The 24,157-nt window shown below is 39.0% G+C and overlaps 1 long non-coding RNA gene across 1 annotated transcript; it reads left to right on the plus strand.

Moving 5' to 3' along the window:
* Window positions 1–20,320: 20,320 nt before the first annotated feature.
* LOC129677796 (uncharacterized) lies at window positions 20,321–21,243 on the plus strand. The gene is made up of 3 exons (XR_008720688.1): window positions 20,321–20,380; window positions 20,635–20,710; window positions 21,053–21,243. It is a non-coding gene; the product is annotated as an uncharacterized LOC129677796 (long non-coding RNA).
* The last annotated feature ends 2,914 nt before the right edge of the window (window positions 21,244–24,157 follow it).

The following is a 24,157-nucleotide window of genomic DNA, read 5'->3' on the forward strand; positions in this document are numbered from 1 at the left end:
TCTGGCTATTTTGAATAGAGCTGCTATGAACATAGTTGAGAAAATATCTTTGTGTGGTGGGGCATCTTTTAGGTATATGCTCACGAGTGGTAAAGCTGGGTCTTGAGCTATTACCAATTTTCTAAGATACTATCAGACTGATTTCCAAAGTGGTTGTACAAGTTTGCACTACCACCAAAAATGGAAGAGTGTTCTTCTTTCACTTCATCCTCACTAGCATGTGCTGTCTCTTGAGTTTTTTATCTTAGCCATTCTGATGGGTGTAAGATGGAATCTCAGTGATGTGCATTCCCCTGATGACTAAGGACGTTGAACATTTTTTTTAAGTGTTTCTCTGCTATTTGATATTCCTCTGTTGAGAATTCTATGTTTAACTCTGTACCCCATTTTTAATTGGATTATATGGTTGGTTGGTGTTTAATTTATTGATTTTTTGTTGTAGGTTATTAATATTTATTGTTGATTTATCTTTTACTTAAATAGTGGTTACTCCTAAACTATCTGTATACCCAAATCACCACACAGAGATTGAGATTTATTTAATTAACCTAGAGCACAAAGCTGGGCAATAGTTACTCCATCCTAAACCTCCAAGCCTGCATAGCTTGCTCCTATTCAGAATTTCCAACATTTTACTTGTTTTTAGTCATATCTTAGGTCTGATTCAACTCTCCTCATGATTCCAAGTCCTCTTCTGCTGATCCCTGCTCTCCCACCCCTCCCATTCACTTACTTTTCCTCCCCTCTGGACCAGGATATCCCACCCTATTCTCTCCATTGCATAACATTAGCTGGTTCTATTATTGAAAATAAAAAAGAACAAATGGTGTCATGCTTACACAGACTTGAGACAGGCCTATGTTCAGAATAAACATCACAATGCAATGTCCAGATTGAAACCAGATAGTGCGGTAGAGAAATCAGCATTTGAATGAATGAGGGTAACTTGTATTCATTCCACAAGAATATTATACCAATATTTTTTATTCATTTTAGATATTAGTCCTCTGTGGGATGTCAGGTTGGTGAAAATCTTTTCCCAATCTGTGGGTTGTTATTTTGTTATATTTTCAGTGCCCTTTTCCTTGAAGATGTTTTTAGTTTCATGAGGTATCATTTATTAAATGTTGATTTTAGAGCTTGAGCTGTTCGTATTCTATTGAGAAAGTTGTCTCCTGTGCCAATGAGCTCAAGGCTCTTCCCCACTTTCTCTTCTAATAGATTTAATTTTTCTGATTTTATGTTGAGTGGTTTGATCTACTTGGACTTGAGTTTTGTGCAAAATATGGATGAAAAATATGGATCAATTTGCATTTTTCTACATGTAAACATCCAGTTAGACTGGCACCATTTGTTGGAGATGCTGTCTTTTTCCATTTTATAATTTTGTCTTCTTTATCAAAAATCAAGTGTCCACAGGTGTATGGGTTTATGTCTGGGTATTTGAATTGATTCCATTGATCTACCAGTCTGTTTATATGTCAGTACTATGTAGTTTTTATTATTATCACTCTGTAGTATAGCTTGAAGTCAAGGATGAAGATTCCTCCATTTCTTTTATTGTATGGGATTGTTTTAGCTATTCTTGGTTTCTTGTTTTTGTCATATGAAGATGAGAATTGTTCTTTCAAGGTCTATAAAGAACTATGTTAGTGTTTTGATAGGAATTGCATTGAATCTATAGATTGTTTTTGGTAAGATGGCTGTTTCTACTATATTAATCCTACTGATCCATAAGCATGGGAGATTTTTCTATCTTCTGATATCTTCTTCAATTTATTTCTTCAGGGCTTAAAATTATTGTCATAGATGTCTTTCATTTGCTTAGTTAGAGTTACACCAAAGTACTTTATATTATTTGTGGCTATTGTGAAGGGTGTTGTTTCCCTGATTTCTTTATCAACCTGTTTGTTGTTTGTATACAGGAGGGGTTCTGATTTTTTTGAGTTAATTTTGTATTCAGCCACTTTGCTGAAGTTGTTTATCAGCTGTAGGAGATCTTTGATAGAATTTTGGCAGTCACTTATGTATACTATCATATCATCTGCTAATATGGTATTTTGACATCTTCCCTTTCTATTTGTATCTCCTTGATCTTATTTAGTTGTCTTATTGCTGGAGTTAGAACTTCAACTTCTTTATTGAAACGATATGGAGAGAGTAGGCAGCCTTGTCTTTGAATTTGGTGGAACTGCTTTGAGTTTCTCTCCATTTAATGTGATGTTGGCTATCAGCTTGCTGTATATTGCTTTTATTATGTTTAGGTATGGGCCTTGTAACCCTTATCTCTCTAAGACTTTTATCGTAAAAGGGTGTTGGATTTGTCAAAGGCGTCAGTATTTTTTTTTTTTTTTAGTTTGCTTATATGGTAGATTAAGTTGATGGATTGTCGTATACTGAACCAACCCTGCATCCCTGCAATGAAGCCTACTTGATCATGGTGGGTGATCATGATCTTGGATTTGGTTTGTGAATATTTTATTGAGAATTTTTGCATCAATGTTCATGAGGAAAATTGGTTTGAAATTTTCTGTCTTTGTTGGATATCAGAGTGATTGTGGCCTCATAGAATGAGTTTGGCAATATTCCTTTAGTTTCTATTTTATGGAATAGTTTGAGGAGTATTGATATTAGCTTTTTTTTTTGAAAGTCTAGTACACTTTCTGTGCTAAAATCATAAGGCCCTGAAATTTTTTTGAACTTCCTTTCTGAACTTTTAATACACATATAAAGCATTACATTTGAATACCCTCATTGGAAAAAAACAAAAATCTGATATGCCTACCTCCCCCTTCACAATGAATATCCTTGACCCAAGCAACACACATATCACATGCCTGCTGCTACCTTCTTGTGTGGGCTATGATTTTAATCCTAAACATGAAAAGCCAATTGAAAAACATGATGCAAATGTTTTGTACATTAACATATTTTAGAGCATTTTAAGTGAGAAGAACTTTCCAGACAATAAAAACTTCTTTAAATTTCTGAAATTTAAGTTCCTTTCAGTTATTTAGAAATTAACATTTTACCAAATTTTCCAAATAGGTTACCTGCTTGTTAGAAATATCTTGACTTCTAAGTTTCCCTTCTACTGAGAAATTTATCAAAATCTTTCTGCATTAAGAGTAAATAAGACTCAGAAAAGACCCTGTGCCCGGATATATTTGGTCCTCGTAGAGCTCCTATCCTTTCCATATCATACTAACTTCCCTTCTTTCATATGATTCCCTGCATTCTGCCGAGGGTTTGGTTATGAGTCTTAGTGTCTGCTTTGAAACACTGCTAGGTAGAGTCTTTCAGATGCCTTTTGTGGTAGACTCCTGTCATACATTCAATGCATATCACATTTGTCTTTCTCAATGAGGAGTAATCACCTTCGCCTGTGTCCACTTTCTTGATTATCTTCTTTAGGTGTGTAGATTTCATTATGTTTATCATGTCTTGTAGGTCTATATAAGCGAGTATATACCAAGTTTGTTTTTCTCCTTCTGGGATACTTCACTCAGAATGATCTTTTCTAGATCCCACCACGTGGCCCGTGGTAGCTCAGTAACCAAGTAGTTTTCCAAAGTAAGGGGAACACAGACTATTTCTAACAGGATCTCAAGGGCAGGCTGTTTGACACCCCCCCCCCCAGGGGAGGAGCAGTCTGTTAGGCTACAGAGGAGGACTTTGCAGCCAGCCCTGAAGGTACCTGATAAAACAGGGTCAAATGAAAGGGGAGGAGGTCCTCCCCTATCAGTAGACTTGGAAAGGGGCAGGGAGGAGACCAGGGAGGGAGTGCGGGGTTGGGGAGGGAATGAGGGAGCGGGATACAGCTGGGACACAGAGTTAACAAAATGTAACTAAAAAGAAAAATAAAATTAAAAAAAAAAAGAGTAAATAAGACATCAGTCTTGATGAGACCTGATATGCTAGGGTCAGATAGAAGGGGAGGAGGACCTCCCTTATCAGCAGACTAAGGGAGGGGCATAGAAGGAAAGGAGGGAGGGAGGGAAGGATTGTGAAGAAAAGAGGGAGGGAGCCGCAGCCAGGATACAAAGTTAATACATTATAATAAATAATAAAAAGAGTAAATAAGAACAAGGTTTTATGTATATTTTATGTGTTTATACATATATGTAGCAATAGCAATTAAGGAAAAGAAAACACTGTATTTGAGAGGAAGCAAGGATATGATAAAGGAGGGCTTGGAGGAAGAAAGATGAAGGAGGAAACTATGTAATTACATGTCAATTTTAAAAATTAAAATTAAAAAAAGCAAGACCTCTGTTAATCACTCATCATATAACCAACTCGGAGACAATGAAGCATACACTCTTGAACTGAGGCCAGTGAGCGCACCTCAATCCTCTGCTTCCATATTCCATTGATCCAGTTGTTGTGCAGTTTCCTCAGTGATTAAACACTTTTATAAACTCCTTCCATCCCGAAGGGGAAATTTCTTAAGAGTCAATGTTTACAGGGAGGTGAAACAACCGGAAGTTATACCAGGGTACTGCTGCCAGAACCTCCTTAAGACGTGACATGAACAACTCAAATTAGCTTCAAGAATTCCCAGAAACTGACCAGCTTGACCAAACCCCTTCCTCCTCAAGATTACGTAAACTGTAGAGACTTCTGAGATTCTCAGACTAGCACAGCCTCCTAGAATGTGCAGAGACCCACAACGTTGCCTAGAAGATCAGCCATGCTGCCTGCAGAAGGCTCAGCCCGGCTGAACTACCTGGAGAGGACACTCTCTATCTGTTCAACGGCCTGCAGACTGTGTTATGTGCTCTGTCTGTGAGCTGTCACCCACGCAGTGTGAAACCTTCAGACAGCTGTCTTTGAGTCAGTTCCCCTCCGCTATATTCCTGTAGGCAACCCAGCACTCACTCCTCTAAGTAGCCAAAACAGAGCACACTGTTTCACGATTGGACATGGGTGCCTTTGTCATCAGTTTCCCGTGTGATAGGAGTAGATGTTTGTGCTCATCTGCCTTGGAACAGTGTCACACACTGTGCTGTGTCCAGTGGCAGGGACTATGCCTCCTGCTCCCCTCTGTCAGTTAGAGTGAGCTTTCATGTGTGCAAGTCACTGGTTCCTGCTGGCTTTTTTCATTATACAAAGGAGCCGAATTGGTCATTAAAAAGGAAAGCTCTTCATTTCTAAAAGTTGAATATAACAGCAGATTAAAAAAATCAAATAAAAATCCAGCTGGTCAGACAATTGACCATTGAAAAGGAACCTAATTTAGTAACTTTTGGCTAAAAGCCTGTTGTATTTTCATATACAGTCTCTATAGTCTCATTCCCTTGCAGCTCTTGTCTACATACCCTGTAAGTAAGTGATAATACCCAGGATAGGCTAGTCTAGACTGTTTCTATGACATCAATTCCGTACTTTGATTGTAATTTGTAAAGTTGGCTTGCTGACGTATTTACTGAGTGAGTATGCTAGCAATGCTGATCCCTCTCCGTGATTTCTACTGCCTTGAACCCTTAGTACCTGTCACTTCTATTACCTGGATATTTTTTCAGACATTTTAATCATCCATCCATCAATGCCTACCCCCTTCTTCTCCTGTAAAATAAAACGACTGCATCTTTCAGGCGTCTTTCCAGAGAATGTCACCTCTTTTTTTCAATGGGATAAAAGCCAGAGGATGTTCAGATTGCTTCATGATATAGAGAGAACTGTCTTCTTTCTTTGACATATGTTGTTCTGTTTTGGTACAAATAGGTGAAGGCAAAATAGCGGAGGTTAGAGGATGTTCAAAAGCAATAAAGGACCACTGTAGGAAATCTGCCTTCTCTAAGCTTCGTGCTCTGCAAATAAAGGAAAGCCACTCTAAAGTAATGTCAACAAGTAAGCCTGACTTTCATGCTACATTTCCTTCCCTGATTCTCAATTGTATTCTACTGGTGTTTATGACCTTAAACCCCACTTACAATTATATTCCTGCATTTATTGAGTGTGCATTCATATAAAATATTCACGTGGCTAATATATCTGCCATGTAATATGAGAAGAACAATGTGGACACACAGTTCTGAAAATACTGGAGATATTGTCAACAGGAGAATCAAATAGAATATAGCTTAACAATGAGCCAGGTCATGCCTTCAGCCATGTCAGTTTGAGGGCCCTCTTTGGTATTAAATGAGGATAGCCAAAATGCAGATAAACTCACATATAATTCTTTTAGGGAAAAAGTCCTGGTAGAAATGCAGGAACTTAGCATTATTTTGAGCAAATTGTTTATGCTGGGTAGTATTCTAAATGGCTTATATCATTAGTTCATTTAATCTGCATATTATCTCCAATAGCTTAACTGACATGTTTCTACCTTCAGATTTGGCAGCTAAAGTAATGCTTGCTTAAAGCCACACGTTGGTATTCAAAGAGAGGTGATCTCTCCTCCATTGCTGGTGGGAATGTAAACTGGTACAACCACTTTGGAAATCAATATGGTGCTTTCTCAGACAATTAGGAATAGTGCTTCATCAAGATCCAGCTATACCACTCCTAGGCATATATCCAAAAGATGCTCAAGTACACAACAAGGACACTTGCTCAACCATGTTTGTAGCAGCTTTATTTGTAATAGCCAGAACCTGGAAATAACCCAGATGTCCATCAACAGAGGAATGGATATGGAAATTGTTGTACTTTTACACAATGGAATACTACTCAGCAAATAAAAACAAGGAAATCATGAACTTTGCAGGCAAATGGTGGGATCTAGAAAAGATCATCCTGAGTGAGGTATCACAGGAGCAGAACACACGGCACATACTCACTTATAAGTGGGTACTAGACCTGTAAGTTAGGATAAACATACTAAAATCTGTACACCTAAAGAAGATAAACAAGAAAGAAAACCAGGGGTAAGATGATCAATCCTCACCTAGAAAGACAAAGGGGATAGACATTGAAAGTAGGAGAAAACAAGAAACAGGACAGGAGCCTACCACAGAGGGCATCTGGAAGACTCTGCCTAGCATTGGATCAAAGCAGATGCTGAGACTCATAAGCAAACCTTTGGCAGAGTGCAGGGAATCATATGAAAGAAGGGGGTATGACCTAGAGGGGACAGGAGCTCCACAAGCACCAAATATATGAGGGCACAGGGGTCTTCTATGAGACTGTTTCTCCAACAAAGGAGAAACAACAAAGGACCATGCATTGATATAACCTAAAATCCCTGCTTGCATGTAGCCCATGGTAGCTCAGTATCCAAGTGGGTTCCCTAGTATAGGGGACAAGGATTATTTCTGACATGAACTCAGTGACTGGCTCATTGATCTCCCCCTCTCCCCCATTGAGGGAGGAACAGCCTTGCTAGGCCACAGATAAGTACATTGCAGCAGTCCTGAAGATACCTGATAGGCTAGATTAGATGGAAGGGAAGAAGGACCTCCCCTATCAGTGGACTTGTAAGAGAGCAGGGAGGAGATGAGGGAGGGAGAGTGGCATTGAGAGGGAAAGAGGAAGGGGTCTAAGGCTGGGATACAGGTGAATCACCTGTGATTAAAATAAAATAAAAAAATAAAAAATGAAATTACCCCATCTCTTTTTCTGAGAGGCTGCCTCCTCTCCCCACATTTCCTGTGCATGAAATTACCTCCATGCTTCCTGCAACATGTACCTAACTTTTTACACACCCATTTTGCATGAGCCCTTACTTAGCTGCTTCCATCTCCCTCCCATTAGAACTCATGGTGATTACTCAATATGCATAAGTGATTCTTGTGCAGATGTTTCTGGAAGCAAATGTTTATCTGTTACCCTAATTTTATTTACAAATAATCAGAAGATGGTGTATGGTAGCTCATCACAGTTCCTTACTAGCAATATATAATGTATATCATGTTTTAATGTTCAATTGTCTAGGCTTAAAATGCAATAATAACCTCAAACCTAAACTACACTGAAAATAATTTAATCATCCATCGATGGTTCATAAAGGGTTTTGCAGCCTCGAGGTTACCATTATTGTTGTCCTGTATGGGTGGGAAGTAATAAACCTTTCCAGTCCATAGGCTCTCAGACTGGCCAGCTTTCACTGCATTCCTTAGGCTTGCCTCACCTCCTCCTTTACACTCTCAGTTAGGAGACACAGTCACAGCTTCTGTGAGTATGGGGCTTTGCAGAGGATTCTACATCGATGAATGCAAAAATCTTGTTTTTGTTTTCTCACTGAGAGACCAGAGTTTGCAGGAAGTCTTGTTTTCATTCCCCATCTTACTCCTTTACTGTACTTGTCAGGACTTAAGTTATTTGAGGAACACACAAGGAGTTACCACTAATGTTGATTTCTTCACTGGTGATCCAGGGTCCTTCCTGGATTTCTGTAGTATGCAGCTCATGACAGGACCTGGCAGTTTTTACCAGCACCCACTTGTTCTTAGCTCATAGTCATACAGGATAGAGGAGTCCTAATATGAATCCAAGCATGGCTATGCAAGTTGCTTAAGAGTAACATCATATCCGTTACTGGGATCCATACTGATGCTCCCATGCCCAATTCCTCTTGCTACCACAAAGCTTCTGAAATCTCCTGCTAATATTGGATTGTCCCAGAACTGAAGAAGATAGATTTACGACCTAACATATGGGGTACACCTGCCTTTTAGCAGCACTTAGACCTGAACAGTAGCACATGTGCAAATAATAAAGAGTTAAAAATGTTTTTCTTCAGTTTATTGAGATGAGACTACCTGAAGCCTTCTATAATGCTCTTAGATATTCGTAAGTAATGTTTCACCACTGCGGATCTCAGCATAGTCCAACACAGTTCTCATTTTACAGGCATCTTATGATAGATTGCTACACCAACAGTATATTCAGAAGTCAGGGACTGTTGGGAGCTATTCCTTGTGCTCTAGTCTTAGAGAGGTTGTTATGAATCAGTTACTACTTTAAGGGTAAGAAATGAAAGGTTGTCAACACTTATGTCCATAGGAAGCACATGCTTCTCTCCATGTGAATAAATCCTTCATTCTACTTTTCAGAATGTATTTAGTCTCAGAGCTATGAACCCTTACTACACTTTTGTCAGTCTGGGGTTTCCTTAAATCAGTAGTTATCCCTTAGTAATGACTTCTTAATGAAACCTGAAATGTCTCCTCAATCTTAGATGAACTCAGCTCATCTGCTCCTTCATGTTTTGTTGCTAAGTTTAATTTTTCTTCTCCTGTTTAGAGCTGTCATTTGTGCTACAGTTTCACTTATAAACCTCCACATTACCTTCACAGTAGGATGCCATTTCTTCAGCCCATTCAGCTATCTTCATCGATTAACCAAGCCTGCTAGGAAGATTCCATACTGTTCTGTGTGGAAACAGACTTAAGACAATGAGCTCAAGTTACAGTTGTTACCTATCTTTCTCATGTCTGCTGGTGTCACTCTTATTTCCCTCATCAAATGATTCTGTGAGGGATGGGATCCTGCCAAAGGCTAGTATTAATAAACTTGTAGTATAATGTACACTTGATCTTGTCATTACTCCTACTTAGCTGAAAGCATATAGCATTCAGAAGGAATTTGGACAAAGCCAATGAAATGGGTCCAAACCAAATGATTCAGCTGCATATTTCACCCAACAAGTTATAAGTAGGCAATATTTAGGAATAAGAGGGAGATATATAAAGGAAGTATCATACACTAGAGATAACATAGGTCTATGAATCTGACAAACCTGTGTCCAGATTTCAAAGCCATTATACACCTGCCACATAAGAGTGGGGATATTTCTATGAGAATGTGGTTGAATTTGGTATAAGGTTTTGGACTTTGGAATTTGGGCTAGAAAAGCCATCAAGTGTTGAGAATTTGACGAGCTGTTCTGTAGGAACTAAGAAGATAAGAATACTGGGAGCAATGCAGACAATGGGGGCTTAGCTTGGGAAGTCAAAGAGGGGAGCTTAAGGACTTTATGAGGCCACTATTGGGTGGTCCTTAGAGAAAAGAAGGTTGAACAAGCCATGTGAAGCAAGCCAGCGAGCAGCACTCTTCCATAGCCTCTGCATCATTTCCTGCCTCCAGGTTCCTGCCCTGTTTGAGTTCCTGCCCTGACTTCCTTCAAAGATGAACAGCAATTTTGAAGAGAAACAAAATAAACCCTTTCCTCAAAAAGCTGTTTTGTCCAAAGTGTTTCATCAAAGGAATAGTAACTCTAACTTCAACAATGAGGTAAAAAAATTCCCACTTCAAAATTGTTTGCTTTAAGTACACACACACACTCACATGCATACATAGAAATGCACCTGATTTAGGCTGAATTATATTAGATGCACATCTACATTTTTCTATTTATTTCCATACTTGTGTTTTTCTCAATAACAGCTTATAGCTCTTATATTACAGACTTCACTTTACAATCATACCTATTTTCTTTATTTTTTTTACTTTAGGTTTGTAAATGGTATTATTACTTTAATTGTCACATTAAACGTTGAAATTAAGAGACAAGTATCCTTACTGTGTTTTGCCGACATTAAAGAAATGTGCTTTAAATTCAAAGATGAAATAAGTTCAAAACTAAAACAGAAGACAGTTACAGTAAAGACAACATTGGACCTAGCTGTTCGTAATAGACAAAACAATGAAAGGAAAATCTTTTCAACAAGATATTTAATTAAAACACCTCTAGTAACCGCTGCACTTCCAGAAGAAGGACGATTCACCAAGAACATGAGCTGCACGATCTGATGGGCCCCATGGTTCTCAGACTAATACATGAGGCATAGAGCTGAGCCCCAGCATTCCTCTCTCTGCTTTCTAAGTACAGATGCCACGTGTGAAGACACTTCACACTCCTGCTGCTATGCTTGCCCTGGCATAATGGATGGACTGCCTTCCCTTGAACTGTGAGCCAAGATAAACCTTTCCTACCTTAAGTAACTTTTGTTGGCTATTTTCCCCCCAGCCACAAGATATATAACTACTATAATGATCACATTTTCAGAAAAAAAATAAATCAAATGCAAATCTTTGCCTCACAGTAGACATAAATGTTTTCTAAGAGAAAAAAAATAATACAAAACAGAAATTATAACACTTTGGGAGAGTAGAGGAGTCCTTGCAGTATCAGAATAGGAAAATTAGTTAAATAAGCAATAATTAGATAACAAATTTGATAACTTCAGCAACCTTGAAAACTTATAATCTTCTGCATTTCATACTTTTCAAATTAAGAAATCCAAAAATTGGGGAAATAATTAATATATATATATATATATATATATATATATATATATATATATACACACACACACATATCAAAAGGCTCATAAATAAAATGAATGGTCTTTTTACCTCAGTAAGAAAGCAAACAAACTTAAAATGGGCAAAATAGTTAAACTGATACTTAAAAAGGGAAATATGCAAATAACAAGTATAAGGAGATATAGTCAATATGATCAATCACTAGAAACATGTAAAATTCAACCATGATGGCTGTATATTGTTTACCCATTAAGATGGTAAAACTAGGAAGACTAATAACAAGTCCGGTGAAGATAAAGAACAGCAGAGATGCTCTTTACTTTTGCAAGAATATAAAAATAACAGTTCTTATTATAGAAATTGGCAGTTTCTCATAAAACCAAATGAACACATGACTCAGAATTCCCAACCCTAGATACTTACTTATGATAGGAAATCAAAACTTTTCTTGCAATGAGATGTAGGATAAGTACATTCACAGAGGAGAAAAAAAGACAAATGTACTCTGTGTGAGTACAGAGAAATACTGAAATGAAAATGGACTTTAGATGTAGCATAAAGACCATGAACTATTAGCTTGGATAAATGATCCTTAGTGGGAAAGGCCAGATACAAAACAATAAATAATCTATGACTTATTTCTAACAGATTACAGAAAATGCAGCTGTAATCTATGTTGACATAAAGTTGATTGGTGCTCTGGGTCAAGGGTCAAAGGAGTTGGCAGGTAAAATGCATGAGAGAACGTCTCTGGAAATGAAAGGGGTAGGTACATGGCTTGGACGAAGGAAGTGTGTACATCTGTAAAATTCCATCAAAATATCCACTAAGGCCAATTTACCTTAACATATGTCAGTTTTAAATCCATCATGCTAAACAGCAAAATGTTGACAGCCATTCCATTATTCCTAAGGAAACTGAGGGTTAAAATGAAGTGGCTCCTCTCATCCTTAGAGATGAGGAAACAAAACGTCTTCCCCAAACCTCCTACTCTTCGTCCCCTGACAGACCGTAGTGCTTGAAGACAGACTGCTCCTACAGAACACACACACATTTCCATTAAAACTGGAATCTGATATTGCCCTAAGGCTACTCTGGGCCCCTCTCACCAATGAATCAGTAATCTAAGATAGGGGTTACCCTGTCAGAAAACCTGATTGATGTTGACGTTGAAGGGCAACGTTAGACTGTTGCCTTTGGCAATGAACCATAGACCATTGTGATAACATATATCCTGTGATAAAAGGTAGCACTGAACTACAACAATCCCTCCACAGTTAGACTGGAACGGCCTATACTTTGCTGGAATGAAAGCTCAGGTCACCTAGACAGAAAAACAACCACTGTGTGCTGTGGTACTTGCTGAGAATAAAAGGAACACGGAAAGGATACTAGAAGATATTTTCAAATACTACCATCGTGTCACAGTGGCAGAAATAACAACTGCTACCTAATAGCTTCCTCTTTGTTTTCACATCAACAAATCTGTACATGGGTTAACTACTTTCTTCCTCCTTTTCTATTTCCTGTAAGGTATTTTAATAGTAGCTAAGTTAATATCTCAGGAATTAAGTACTAGACTGCTAGCAGAGGATAGAACATCTCCAAACATATTACAAAGACTTTGTATCCTGTCTGTCTGGGAAAATGGCTAGTGAAACTGAGTATGAATAACAGCAGAGGTGCACACAGAAGCCACACTGACAGTGGGAAGATTGTGTTAACGCAGAGAAGAATCGGGTCTGTCGCCCCCTTGCCCTCTGTACAGGGTGTGGAAATAGAAGTGAAGTGGTGTTTCTGGGCTCTGCTGGCTACTGAAGCACAGTGGGCATACTGCTGCACACACACACACACACACACACACACACACACACACGTGAGCTGAACAGTAGGCCCACTTGATTGAGCAGAGCACGGAAACCTCAAGTCCCCCACACATTTCCCCACAGGGAGACTCACTTCAGCCACATGTTTAACAGTTTATCAACAGGCCTGTTTCCTCCATAGGTTATGGACATCACTGGGGCTGGGTGTGAGGAGAAGATTCAGGTTCCAGCTTATTCTTTGTAATATATACACATATGTGTGTGTATACATTGTTAAATGCTATTAACTACATAAACACAGTAAATACATACTAGTTTGCGTAGACATACATATATACATGTATCTATAATATCTATATAATTTGTGTATATATACAAATTAGTATTGCGTTTACTGTGTTTATGTAGTTAATGGCATTAAACAACACCCTCACCCGATCACTACACTACTGGAAGCGATGTGTATGTCAAGAAACAACTCAAACCAATGTCCAAGAAGAAAAAAATAAAAGTGCTTCTTCTTAGAAAGTAACATGGTGTTTTTCTGCCCTCTGAATAAAAGTTACATGATCATAAGGTCATCTTTCTTGTGTAGCCACTTAGAAAACCCTAAATCACTCACTCACTCACTCACTCACTCACCTAGCTAGTTAGTTGGTAAGCAGTGAAGAGGCACACACACGTTAGAGTGAGTCTGTGGCAGTCAGAGCACAACCTACAGAGCCTAGTTTTCTCCCACCATGGTAAAGTCCTTAGAGCTTGAATTCCGGTCAACAGGCTTCACCATAGGCACCGTGCCCTGGCACCCAAATCACTTTTTAAAATTTTAATTCCAGAAACATTTCCTCTGCTTCATATTTCACTGGTTGTATTTTTTTGAATAAATTATAATTTCTCAAATTGTAATATATTTTTACATCAACTAGCTGAAATATTCATTAAACGATTTGAAAAAAATAAATTAATGCATATGTAAATGAATATATGCATGAAAAGCAAACCTATTTGATAGATATTTTTAATGAATATCCCTTTGTAACTGGACTTGTACTTAAATACTAAACATTTATCTCCCCAATTTACTTTTTTATTTGTAAGATGTCTTGCTCATTAGAGGAAATCTCTCTTAATCTATTTCATCTAAAATGTATTATAAAATGCACGACCAAATTACACTTGCTGATAGATATATTTAACACTCAACCTTTCTCCCTGGGTCTTTTTATCATAAGCATATAATTACCACAATCCAAGAACTATTCCTGAATGTCAGTTCCGGTAGTTAACTGTTGACTTAAAATTATACAGCTTATGTTTCATTTGCAGACACTTTGGAATATATGAAATGTTGTATTTCATAAGTGTGTTGACGGTTTCATTGTATGATCTAGAACAACAGCTCAGAGAAACTCTGGGTGGATAGGATAGGTCTTGTGGTCTGTTCGACCCACCTATCACGGCTGTCTGCTCTCTTGGGGACACATTCTTGGCATTTTCTAAATCTTTAGCATTTTCTAAAGCTATAGGACATGCCCTCTGCCAAGGGCAGTGCTACAGTCATTCCTTATTCTGCCTGTCCTGGTGTCATCATCACCCCGACTAGATGATGTCATTTATTTTAAAGAGAACTGCTTTGCCTATTTCCAGTTCTTTCAACAGCCTTCCTTCCTAAACCTGCAGTCAAGTCTGTGGGAGTCAACAAACTGGGGACTTTAAGAGATTTTCATTTCATATGTCTTGGACTGAATTACTCTTTATTGGCGTCTAAGGCAGAGGGATATGCGGCTCTGCCATGTTCTGCCTTCCTTCTTCCCATCCAGTGACTTCTATAATGGTGTTAACAAATTGTCTCTTCAGTGTTCTGATAACTCCTGTGTCAATTTCTCTGTTCCTTTTACATCTCGATAAACTGTTGGGATGTTTTTAAAACATCAGGGTCCCACTGCTTTGGTTGAAAGAAACCACAGTACCTTACATCTGAGGGAGATGGTATTTGGCAAGGGTTTGAATGCCGTTGATATTTAAATGATTGAAGTTCGCAATAAGAAAGCACAAATTCTAAGAAATTGTGCCACTGTTGGAATGGAGCTGCCATTTGCTAAAGCATAACACCCATTTCTTGTCAGAAAATTTTATTCAAGATGCTGAACTACAAACCACAGAGGATGAGATATTGGCACCGAGGCTATAGAAAGAACAACAACAAAGAAAATTCTGATGGATTCCTTAATCATGTAAGTCACTGGTGAACAATAAAACACTCTTAAGATTGCTTTAGAAATTAGGTCTTGACCTGACTTTTTGAAAAATAGCACAAAGTAAATTGAAAACATAAATGGATACGTGTTTTTGAGAGCAGTTGGAAGAACTGCCTTTCAGCATAATGAAGATGGAGGATGTTTGTTCTGTCAGAGACAAACATTAAAATTAATGACACCAATCCAAAAGAGAATGAATTATTCAATTTTTAAAGAACATATGATATGTTCGCTCCATTGGTATGTGTATGAAGGGTGTGACTCCACTCAAAAACAATTTGCCTAAAGCTAGGGGCACAGAGACCAAACAGCAGGTCCAGGGGTGCCTGTCCACTCTACCAATCAGAGGAGACAAAGATGTAGGAACCCTGTACACACAGCAGTACTGTCCTCCTGGGTCCCACAGGCCAGCGTCTTTCCTCCCAAGAGTCTTGGCTGCTCTCCTTATTCTTCACACAGTTTCCCAACCTGCTCCTGCCCTCCCCTTTCTGGCCCTTTTCACCACTTGTCCGGTTACAGATATATGGGTGTTTCCATCTAGCAACAGCTAGGGAATGCTGAGCTAGCACAATGCATTAATCAGAGGTGACACTACCGGTCCTTAAAATTCAGCTCCGCTTGCTGCAGGGCCAACTGCTGCGTTGCTCATTATTGTTTGAGCCCGTTGAAAACTCCAACGTCCCAGAAGCCTAACCAAAACCAGATCCCTTGGGTGTTTCTGTCCTCCAGCGCAAAGAGCAGCCTAGTGACGTGACTGTTTACGTGAACTAGACTCAGATGAAGAGCAAAAGTTAAACATAGTATAGTTACAGACAACATGTGCAATTTAGGCACAATCAATCAATAGCCCAACCCACACAATGGTAATTAAACGTAAATGTTCAAGAAAAGTATCTCTGAATATATGACAGCAGTAAAGTTCACATGGTTTCAATCTGCTAGATGCTCTCAGGGACTGCAAAATGCCATCAAAGTGATCTCAGAAATCTGCCCAGGTCTGTGCCGCTCAGGACTGGCCTATTTAAGATACCAAACCACCCCGAGCTACAGTTTCTGTATCAAAATAACACCTACTTTGTAAAGTGCTTTAGGTATGTAAGATTACTATGAAATGAAAGTTACATATGTATATATGCACATATGTGTATAAATAATATGTGAACATATGTGTATAAATAGCTTATACACACATATGTCACATACATGTATACACATATATCACAGCGATAATATATATGCATATATCATATATTATAATAAAACAACCTCTCATGTTCATCACATGGCCACTGCCTGTACCATTACGCCATTGTGCCCATTTCTCTCTTCTCTCAGCTCCCTAGTCCCTCTGTTCTCTTTGCTGAGGAAGCTGAGAGTCCTTCTGGTCCTCCATTTCCTACAGGAGAAAAGTAATGAAATCTGCATTTTGTTCAATATGTCCAGCAAGGAATAAATGCTTTTCAAAGTCTGCTGCTGTCCCTTCCAATCTGTTTACTCAAGTGGCAGTAACATGGACAGATCAGAGAGAGGTGTGATTTTGTGGTAAAAATAGTCTTTACTTGAAATGCAACTCCAATCTTCCCTGTGCCTTTTCAGCTCCAGGCAGCTCTGCTAGCTGGGAGGGCTCTGTTCCTCAATTTGCACCTTGCTGCTGGATCCCTTTGATGACACAGCTCGCATGATAAAGCTGGCATAATCAGGTAAAAATTATCCTTATTTTCTTGTGCTGGTAAATGTATCTATTTCACAGCCTGCTCTTAACTGGTGTTCTTTCTTTATCTGTCTTAGGAAGCACCCTTTCCTCAATTCCTTGCATGTGTTAAAATTGCTTCCTTACTTAACATGTTTTCAAGGCTGCTTTAACATAATATTTTGTGGGGATTTTGTTGTTGGATTAGAGAGAGACAGGAATTCCCTGTGTAGCCACAGCTGACCTCAAACTTGACATCCTTGCACCTGAATCTCCTAAGTGTCGGGAGGATATATTGCCACATCAAGTTTATCTTAATATTTTTAATTTATTTCAGATACTATATATATATATATTCTTTTCAAACTATGTATATATAGTTTGAAAGTAATCAGATGCAAATAACTTGCAATTATAAAATGATAATGATGAAAACGTATTTGTTTTCAAGATGATCCGAAGGCAAGGTAATTCATGGGAACCTGGGAAGGGAAAGAGTCCTTCCCCCGGGGTCTGGGTGACATCTATCACCAGCTGAGGAACAAGAAGTCCAGTTCAAGCAGCAACATTTGTGGAAAGGATGCTGGCACAGAAATGCCATTGCTTTTAAATACAGCTGTTTTGTTTTAAAATCCAAATGAGCTAGGCTTCATGTCTGAATATATATGACCTTGGGCAGGGCATTCTTCATTCCTTCAGATCATTTCTAAGTAACTCAAGCAAAACTGTTAACTTTGTTTGCACTGGGGAGCCTGCCTCTTTGAATCTAGAGATTTACCGTTCTGTCAACAGCCCCTCTGAGCTACCTGGTGGTCTCATTGGGATCCTTAGCCAAACTTCAAAGATAATAGATTCAAACCCATTAAAATCCTAGACAAGAGTACTGTAGAGAAAAGTCCACACCCATACTCTCAGCCATCTTACTTCCTTCTGAGGTCCTGTCTTTCTCTTAACCCTCATGCTTAAGCCTGTATTAAAATGTGAGGCTGTGAGGTGATTCACTGAGTTTAAATGTGTAGGGATGGAAAGGCTACATATCTTACCTCAGGCCAGATATGATACAAGCCAACCTCTGAACCCTGGTCTGTTTAAGACAAAGCCCAACTTCATTCCACGCATAGAATTTCTTCAGGTAAGATCATGAAAATGCTAGTTAATGTCACATCAGGAAGTCGTGATAGGAAAGCGAATTTCAAAATGATGTGTTGTAGACATTTACAGATGGAGAAAGACCATATTTAAAGATGCCCACAAAGAATATGGACACAGAAGTAGCCAGGGGGATATATGAGCCGTAAGTGGAGAAGGTCAATCCTTCCATTTGACTGCCTCAGCTAATGAAAGAGACACATTCGTAGGATGATGCTGAGGACAGCCCAAGGCCATCGAATCCTGAGCCAAGAAGTGGGGATTTTATTCCATCGATGTTGGGGAACACTTCAGACACTTGAGAAGAGGAATGTGTTTCAAGAAAAGTTAAATGAAAAGATACTCCAGGCAATCAATTTCTGCTGAGAGAGGAAGGATGCTTTTCTCCTATCTCTTGATAGGCTAACCAATCCTACATGGTCAGCCCTAAACATATGACATGTATACACAGCCAATGACAATCACTGAAGGGCACACGCCTAGACACACAACCACACACAGGCACATGCTATGTCTATGCACCCACACATGCACAAAAACAACCACACAGAGACACACACATGCATACCTTTGGAACTATAATAATTGAAGATGAGACCATGAGCCGGAGACTGGGTGTGTCAGGGGGTAAGGGGGACTCAAGCACAGACACTTCAGCTGGGGTGAAGAATTACTACATTACCTCAGTGCACTGAGGATGACAGTGAGGTTTATCTCAAAGCAGAGCCCCTTGGAAAGGGCTGAAGAACACTCAAGAAGTCAGAGGACTATCAAACGTGGCCGGGGAGGGGGGAACAGTATTTTACCTGTTTTTCTCCTGTGCTTTGTATGAAAGTCCTAGTCAATAGTTAGCAGCTTAAAAAAAAAAAAGAAGAAGATACTGTAAAATTTAATCAGGATGCTGTTAAAAAGTTTGAGCTATACTGCAGGAGATAGGACCGTTCTGACTCAAAGTGACCTGTATTAGAAATAAATATTATACTAGAGAAAGGGTAAAATAAGAGAAAATGAAGCTAACAGATGAAGCTATTTAAGTAACTAGATATTTTTAAATTGAAATTTTTTGGGGGGAGAACAAGTATACAGTGAAAAACTTGAAGGATATTTAATGATAAGTTCAAAAGAACAAAGAACCCAGTTGTTGGTTCCGGGCTCACTCAGCCACTGCCCTCAGCTGCCCAGCCTTTCTCTTGCCAGTAAAGACAAAGTACATATAAAAGTGAAATCCACATACAAAGCAAATCCATACAATTTAGATAAAAGGCGATAACATGCTACAAAATCAACAAGATGAAAGAGCAAACTAAAAATTCAGACTAGATAAGATAGAGTAGAAAAGATAATGAAACAGAAAAGATTAAAGAAGTTTAAAGTACATAAGCCAACTTAAAGGGGATTCTAGGAAGATAGATCAAGGCTGGTGGATTCACTCAAAAGGACACCTTTCAGAAAAAGAAACAATGCACAGTCCTTGGGGTTAACCCTTGGGGCAGTCTGGCCTGTCAGCTTGGAGCATTCCCTCTGCCAGATTTCCTCCTAGGGTTTCTAGGCTCCAGTTCATCATCCACCACCAAGAATGAAAACCCTGGCAAATACCCGAGGGTGTAGAACTCTGAAGCCTTTGTCCTTGGGAAGAATAGCATCATTTCTAGTAACTGGGTTTCTTCAGCTACTTGACATAGTAGCATCATAATGCCAGCCAGTAGTTCTAACTTCAAGTTCACAAAGTCTTTCCAACACAAACAAGGAGACTCCAGTTGGAAACACAAAGACTAGTTCTTAAATATGTGCGTAGGGGTGGAGCAGCCAGGGAAGGCTCTGCCATGATAGTCTCCAACTATCCAGGATATTCAAATATCCTAGAATATTCCAGGCTCCAACAGAAACTTAAACATGTCAGATTTATTCTCTTCTAGGAGTGAAACCGTTGATGTTAAAAAGAGGCAACTGACAGGTACGTCACAGAGAGGCCAATCAGCAAGAGCCAATACTAGAGAAGCAATTTGTGACCACAGCTAAGTAGACTATTGAAAAAAAAAATTGTACTTTGCACAGTAAATCTTATCAAGTTGTTGAGAAGCCAGTGACAACATTTCTTACGAGTTCCCAGTCTTGTGTTGGGGTGGGAGCTCCCATCTCCTAAAGGAAAGCAAAGGTCGTGGTGAGTTGTTAGTGTAGCAGGAGATGTTAACAACCAGCTTGAAGGCCAGTCCCCTCATCCTGCCCTGACTCAGCCATTGGTAAGTGGAGGGCCAAAATACCAACATGCTCCTTCAAGCTTTTCATCTGTCAAGTGCTCATAATTCTACTAACGTCTCGATGTCCTTTCGGTCAGCGTAGCTCAATTGCTTTAAATTTCCTTAATCTTTTGTTTTACTCCGTCCTTATCATTTTTATTATCTCTCATTTTGTCTGAATTTTTAACTTGTCTTATCATACTTAATTTGTTCCAAGCCAGCACGGTTAATCCAAATGGCATGTTTTTATCTTATAGGTCATATTCCTTGAGGAGTAGATGCAAAAGTCCGTGTCAATTATTAATCCGCAGAAATCATGATGCTTCAAATGTGGTAAATGTTTACCATCATTGTTTCTCTAATAGCAAGGGCTTGTTTGAAGTTTGGAAAAATACCATACTTGGAATAGCTGAAAATCACACAGGAGATCTCAAAATGGGAAGCAAGACCCGGAGAGCAGCCTAAACCCAGGGCAGATGGGAGGCGAATGACACGATGCAGCTGTGAGAGAAAATTCCTAATACCAACAGCTGACCTTTCTAAAGAAAGTTTTGACAAAATGTCAGTTAAAGATAAAGGGCACAAAAGTAATAAGAGCTAACATTTATTGCATGTGACGCGTCAGGCATGGTTCTAAGCTCTTTGCATTTATTAGCTTATTGATTCTTTTAACAGTGTTTGAGGAAGCGCCTGCTGCACACCAGGCTGCCCGTGGAAGATGCAGAGCCTTCTGCAAAGGTCATGTGGAGAAGCCAACACCCAGCACCAAACACAAGCATGGAGCTGATTGTCTTCCTAAACCCTAAACCCAACAATTCTCTTCTCCTGACGAAGAAACCCTAAATCGACTCCCTCCCTGAAGAGCACATTGGGTGGATAGTCTTTCCTTTAACCCGTATTCCCTCAGGATTTCTGAGCTCCCACTTGTTTCTGTGAGCTTCAGGGCTGTACCAGTTGCTTTGTTTTTCTTGAGCTGTCTGAGCTCTTCCTGAGCTGTCTAGGTGAGAACAGCTACATCCAAAGCTCTAGAGCTGTGGTTCTCAACCTTGTTCACACTGCGACCCTTTAATACAGTTCCTCCTGTTGTGCTGAGCCCCAACCGTAAAATTATTTTTGTTGCTACTTCATAACTGTAATTTTTTACTGTTATGAATCATAATGTAAACATTTGTGTTTCCCTGTGGTCTCAGGTAACCCCTGTGAAAGGGTTGTTCAACCCCCTAGAGAGGTTGTGGACCTCAGGTTAAGAACCACTGCTCTAGAGAAACAAAGCAAAAGCATGGATCAGGATCTACTCAGCAGGGCATATCCTTAATGTAGCACGTGAGATATAAAGGCATGAAGGTGAAGAACTTTAAGGAAGCCTGGTTACACAGTGAGAATCTACTTAAAGTACACACACAGTCAACCAGTCTGTCTCTGCCTTTGTCTATCTGTCTCTCTCCCTCTCCCTTTCTCTGTACACAAGGGGACTGTCTTTATTTCATATTTATTACACTGAAACTTTTATTTACTTTTGGAATGATTTAGAATAGATATGTACTTGTATGCATGTATACACACACACACACACACACACACACACATATATATATGAAACACTATGAATAAAAGATTATTTTGAAATAGGTTTTTTTTTTTTTCAAAAAAAATCAGGCTCAATAGATAGAAAACTTGCATTTTAATTGGCATTTCTAAGAATTCAACCATCTACAGCCATAACACACTGACTATACCCAATCAGGCCAGTTGCTTTTCAACCATCTCCACCCTCTCCTGCCATTTTTATGACATAGGCATAAAAACATAAGATTTGCAACAATCTCAAGGGAGGAAATGACCTCATGGCTGAGAAAGACACCTTTGAGAAATGTAAGAAAAAAATCAGATGAGCAGTGAATTCACCAGTTGGTGTGGAATGGTCGCTCCCTCTCACAGAGCGCTATAGCACAAAAAATAGCAAAAGAATATTGTCATCGCCGTCCCTACTCACTGATTTATGAAGCAGGGCTCCAGGGGTCCATCACAACTGGAATCCCAAAGTCACAATGCTGCATTGCCTAATCAATTCATAGGGTAACCCTTCTACATCAGTCAATGAAAACCAGCACTCATTTAAATTTCATTGTGAAAGAATAGCTTTTAAGGAAGCCCTTAATCAAATGTAATCAATCTAAAGGGTGGTAAAGGATCCATTTAGCCATTTATGCACATTAATACATGGTAACCTTAATTGGGGCTGGCCATGGGGCATCTTATTTACCGAATCAAGTTCTCTTTAATCCAACAAACTTCTTGTTAATACCTATCTGATCCTGACCCATTGCAATGATCAAGAAGGCCCTGAACTTTGTCTTTCCACATTCTTCCCTACAGTTATAGAGAAGAATGACACAATACTTTGATGTCATACATGGATTCTTTCTTACCTGGTTCCTTGCTAACAAGACATTTGAAAACTACAGAGTCACACTCAAGAATCACGAAGCAGCAATACCAGGCCACCGAAGAGGACAAGGCAGCCATTCCTGATGAGACCTAATTGACTAGGATCAGAAGGAAGGAAAAGAAGTCCTCCCCTATCAGTGGACTTGGGGAGGGGCATGTATGCAGAGGGTGGAGGAAGGGAGGGATTGGGATGGGAGGAGGGAGGGAACCATGGGGGGGGATACAAAGTGAGTAAAGTGTAATTAATAAAGAAAAATAAAAAATAAAAAAAAAAGAATTACGTAGCTAAGCTAGCATTAATATTCTAAAATTTGGTCCTCCTTGTATTTCTGTAGATTGGTAATATATTGAGATTTTATTTTCTGTGTTGTTGTTATCTTTTGGGGCTTCTCTTACATAGGGGAATGTACAAGGCCTCCTAGAGAATTCAGAGTTCTAAAGCAAGGAGAAGAAATGGAAACTAGCAAACTCTACTGGCATTGACCTACAAAGCAGGCAATTAACATGAAAGCAAAAGGGCTAAGAAGATGCTGGAATAGTTTGTGACAAGATTAGAGACCATGGCGAGAGTACAGAACTACATGTTCCTCCTTTAAGGTACTGATTATGGGTCACCTGGGAGTTGGGACAAGTTGTAGGAGGGGTGAGGTGGTCAGGGGATGGCCACACTAAAAGGGACACATTCAGAGTATTTATGTGGGAATGGAGGCCCATATCCCCCTTCCTCCTCCTCATACATCAGCCCTGCATGTTTAACCAAGGTCTATAGAGCCCAGTGCCAACAAGCCATCACGGTTTTCATCTGTGCGAGGAGAGGCCAGACAGCTTTCTTCCTGAAAATAGGCCTTCCAATGAAAGTAGGAAGCAGGCTAAATAGCCAACACCCTTCCCCAAAATTAAAAATAAAAAATAAATAGATAGATAGATAGATAGATAGATAGATAGATAGATAGATAGATAGATAGATAGATAGACAGATAAATAACAAAATAAATAAATAAATAAATAAATAAATAAATAAATAAATAAATAAATAAATGAATAAATAAATAAATAAATAAATAGCAAAATGGGGGAGCCTGCAATGTCTACCCCGGACAAAGGTAAATAACTTGCATTTTCATATCTTCCTAATGATTTTGAGAAGCTAACCGGATGTCTTTTTGTTGTTGTGAAAAGATGTTTAATTTCCATTTAGCTTAGAAAAACAAGCCCTAAGGAATTGCTTTATATCTGAAGTATTTTGAAATATATATATTTATATATATATTCCTCATTTAAGCTTGAGACGACAGGATTATGACTTTAATTAACATAAGAAAGATGACTCAG

The sequence above is a fragment of the Psammomys obesus genome, unplaced genomic scaffold, assembly GCF_907164565.1.
Source record: "Psammomys obesus unplaced genomic scaffold, mPsaObe1.curated_primary_1811, whole genome shotgun sequence".
Lineage (NCBI taxonomy): Eukaryota > Metazoa > Chordata > Mammalia > Rodentia > Muridae > Psammomys > Psammomys obesus.